At 38.0% G+C, this 4,659-nt stretch overlaps 1 pseudogene; it reads right to left on the bottom strand.

Moving 5' to 3' along the window:
* Positions 1-1,926: 1,926 nt before the first annotated feature.
* LOC132301999 (small nucleolar RNA R71) lies at positions 1,927-2,025 on the bottom strand (annotated as a pseudogene).
* Between the last annotated feature and the right edge of the window lie 2,634 nt (positions 2,026-4,659).

Below are 4,659 nucleotides of genomic sequence, written 5' to 3' on the forward strand. Positions count from 1 at the left end.
TTGATGGATTGTACCTTTCCCTTAGTTTAATTAGTTTAATTTCATGTCATTAGCTTAATTGTAGTTTAGTAGTAGTTTAGATGTTAAATGGGAGGACAATCGATGCTTGTTGTTTGATGTTCCATACTTATGAATGCAAGTGGCATATTTCTCTAATTTTGTGTTATGTTTGGATTGTGAGCTTAAAGAGGAATTAATGGCTTAGTTTGATATATTGTGCTATTTATTGTGTTGTCTAGATAATATATGCTTAATTGGTCATCCATGCTTGTTGAAACAACCACACACACACCATTATTACAATACATGTTTTCCCCTTCATTAATCATTCATTAAGGGTATAGAAAAGTTATGCTTGGTGGTGATCTCTAAATCCCAAGATCTCTCTTTCTCTTTTATTCTCTTTATTGCATTATTATTTACTTTAGTCTAGTTGCATCTTAGTATAATTTAACCACCAACCAATCTTTTGATCACTCGACCTACTAACCCTAATCTTGATTCCACAACCTAGTATGACTCCACAATCCCTTGGGACGATCCCTACTTGCCCTAACTATATTTTTAGTGAAAGGTAGTTGTGTCAAATTATAAATGTAGAACTTGGCCACACTCATCTTAGTCCACTTGCACACAAATTTGGTTGCACCGCGATGAGCAACACTAAGTTTTTGGCGCTGTTGCTGGGGATTGATATATGGCAACGTCGTATTTGTGGAATTAATTACGAATTAGTACTCTTTTGATCGTGTCTTTACTTTATTTTTATTTTCATTTTGGTTACTTATTGTGTTGGTTCTTGTTTGACTAGTTGTACATTGAGCTAGAAGGTGAGCAAAGGAGCATCCAAGCAAAGGAGCTAAGCAAAAGCAAGGAAAAAGGCTAACATAATAAAAATTGCTAATCTAAAAGCTAAAAAAAAAAAAAAAATTGGAGTTGAAGTGCTATAGGACCCTTTGTGAGATCTTTCTAACTCAATCTCTAGTTAAATCGTTGGCCCGCGTGGAGGCTTGTATTTCAATTCTTAGATAAATCATAAGCTCGCGTGGAGACAATTTTTTTTTTTTTTGCATGTTGTTCAAGAATGGGAGTATGGGATCATTGTACGTGGAGGAAGTTTGTTGATTATTGATTTGTTGTGAAGGTGAAGTGTTTCTCATTATTACTTGTTTGTGTTTTTGTTTGTGCATGTATGGTCATAGGTCATTAAATCCTACTCTTGTCCCTTCTACTTTGCATCTTGAATCGGTTATTCGTAATCCTAGGGGAAGAGGTAGTTCTCATCACTTCATTTCGCCAATGGAGAATTTGAATGACGACCATGTGGAGGAACTTGGTCACATAGACTAACAAGGTATCCTTCACCCTAATGTGCATCATGATAACATGCAAGTACCATTAGGCATGCCGAGGCCATTCATTCACCCACCACAACAACAAGGCCAAGTTCCATTAGGAATGCCAAGGCCAATCTATGCTCCACCACCTCCCATTGTTCAAGGCAATCAAGGTGCCTATGTTACACCTCCAATTGTTAATCCTCCCCTTACTTTAAGAGATCACTATGTGCCTAATGAATATAATGCACCCACATGCATTCAATTGCCACCATTTAGAGCACACCCCTATGTGATCAAGCCACAAACCATTCAAATGATTCCTAACTATCATGGACTTCCAAGTAAAGAACCTTACAAGCATTTAGATGAGTTTCTTGAAGTATGTTCTATCGTGAGATACACAGACATACCGGAAGAGGTCTTAAGGCTTAAACTTTTTCCATTCACCCTTAAAGACAAGGCAAAATATTGGTTTAACAATCTTAGGCCTTTTTCAATAACTTCTTGGGCAGAAATGCAACAAGAGTTCTCTACCCAAGAAGTTCTTGAAAAAGTACTATCCGGTTTCTAAGACCAATGCCATGCGAACCTCAATTCGAGAGTTTTCACAAAGGGATGGAAAAACGTTCCATGAGGCATGGGAAAGCTTTAATGAATCGCTTAGGAAGTGTCCACATCATGACATGCCCAAATGGTAATTAGTTCAATATTTTTTTGAGAGCTTATCGGACAATCACAAGGGCATGGTTGATGCTTCCATGGGTGGCTCTTACATTGATAGGCATGAGGATGATGTGTGACGTCTTTATGAGAGCATGAGTGAAAATTCTTTGCATCGAACTCTATCTTCTAAGAATGCTAGGAATTGAAGTGGAAGAAAAGTGTTGGCTTACATTAAGTCGACCATTCTAATGAAATAGCCACCGAGATAAAATCCTTATCTCAAAGGTTTGACCAATTCTTGATCAACCAAAACTCGGTAAATTAAGTATCTTCCATCCTAACCATTCCCATCATGCATCTAATGAGACGTGTATGACTTGTTCGAGTGTTTTACATTTTACTTCCAATTGTCCCCATAGACATGTGCAAAGTGAGCATCATGAACAAGTTAATGCAACATTTGTTAATCAAGGGAATAATCCTTATGGCAATCACTATAATCCAAGTTGGAGGAATCACCCGAACTTTTCTTAGAAAAACCAAGGGGAAGGCTCAAACTTCCCCAAGGCGGTTTCCAAGGGAAATATGTTCCACCTCCGATGCAAAGCCAAGGTTCCCAAGGATATAGACCATTTCAATCACAAGGAAACCAATTATCTAATTCTCATTTTCCTAATCAACCATCTTATTCTCAAGGAAATTCTAGGAGTCCCGCATTTGAAGAGAAAGTTTTGACCACTTTAGGAACTTTAGAGGCTAACACTCAATTGTTTCATTCTCATTCTCAATCCATTGCAAAGGTAGAAACCCAAGTAGGGCAAATAGGTAGTACTTTGAATGCTAGAGAGAAAGGGAAAATGCCTTTGAATGCCCCACCAAAGCAACAATGTGTTGTAGAGACTTATTCCTCATCGGAAGGTCACACAATAGAGCATGTCAATGCGGTGACAACCTTGAGAAGTGGGAAGATTGTGGACAACCAAGTGGGTATGTCCAATAAAGAGAGTGAACCAGTGCAACCCAAAGTTGACACTCGTCCCGTTTCACATCCTATTCCTCCTTCATTGCATATGCATGATTTTTCAAATGAGAATATATTGAAAAATGATTTGAAAAATGATTTCGGAAAAAAGATTTGCAACATGATTTCAAAACTTCTTGTGTTGAAGAGACTTCAAAGAAAAATTTTGAAAAGGTTTTTGAGCCAAGAGCTCCATTTCCGGATGCCTTAAAAGGATCAATTTCAATTGATAAACAAAAGGCCAAAACCAATGAAATCATTGATGTGTTTAGGCAAGTGAAAGTGAATCTTCTGCTTTTGGATGCAATTAATCAAATTCCGGCTTATGCCAAGTTCTTAAAAGATTTATGCACCCAAAAGAGGAAGAACAAAAGCCAAGCACCTAGGAAAGTGGTCTTAACCAAGCAAGTAAGCTCAATTTTGCAGTATAACACTCTTCCAAAGTTTAAGGACCCCGGTTCACCTACTACTTCTTGCATCATTGGTGATTATATCATTAATCGGGCTCTTCTTGACCTAGGAGTAAGTGTTAATCTTCTTCTATACTCAGTGTACGTCAAATTAGGCTTAGGAGACTAGAAACTGACGTCGGTGGTTTTGCAACTTGCCAACCGATCCATCAAAAAGCCTAGGGGTATCATTGAGGATGTATTGATTAAAATTGATAAGTTTTTCTTCCCCGTTGATTTCGTTGTCATTGACACGGAACCGGTCCCAAATCCTAAGAGCCAAATTCCCGTTATCCTTGGCCGTCCTTTCTTGGCAACCGCGAATGTCAACATTAATTGTAGGACAGGGATAATAAAGATCTCATTTGGCCACATAAAGGTGAAGTTGAATATCTTCAATCCAACCCCCAATTTATTTGACAAGCATGAAGAAGTTAATGCTGTGGAGAAATGTTATAACCATAAATGTGAAGGAATTAAGTTTTTATGTGAGACCAAAGTTTCGAAAAGTCCATCTTCAACCTTGAAACCAAAGAAAGTTATTTCAAAGTCTTGTTTTGAAAGGGCATGGAAGCCCAAAGATTATTTTGACCAAGGACCAAAAACGTCTTTTGAGCTTAATCCACCAAGTTCCTTAAAGGACCATTTGTTGGGTGGAGTTCAAAACACTTATCACCCCATTAAGGAGGGGATGCACTACAAGATGTTTGATCTGGGCTAAAAGAGCCCAACGTCTTGCGAGAGATGTTAAAGACTAGCAAGGCATTTCGTAGGGTGTCAAAACCCTATTCCTCCCTCATTTCTATCTTTTATTTCATTTCTTGTGAAGTTTAGATATTTGCTTTAGGTTCATATACATTGCTAGGAACTATGATTAGGATTGCATGCACTTTTATGTTAAAAATGAGCATTTTGTCCAAGTGCAATTGATCTCCAAAATGAGTTCGATCGATCGAACTTCCCACCTGCATCAAACCTGCATCCAAATCACTCTCTGTCCAATCGTTCGAACAAAACCTGCATATTTCAGCTCTCTGTCCCATCATTCAAACTTGTTCCTAGATTAATCTCTAGTTCTTCGATCGATCCAACTTCATCTTGGATCAATCTGTAGTGTCCAACACTTAGAAAAAATTTTGAACCCAAAAACCTGCAAATTTTTGCTCTCTGTCAAATCGATCGAACA

This window comes from Cornus florida, unplaced genomic scaffold (genome assembly GCF_030987335.1).
Source record: "Cornus florida cultivar Cherokee Brave unplaced genomic scaffold, ASM3098733v1 CherokeeBrave_3.0.0_Hap2_Chr03, whole genome shotgun sequence".
NCBI lineage: Eukaryota > Viridiplantae > Streptophyta > Magnoliopsida > Cornales > Cornaceae > Cornus > Cornus florida.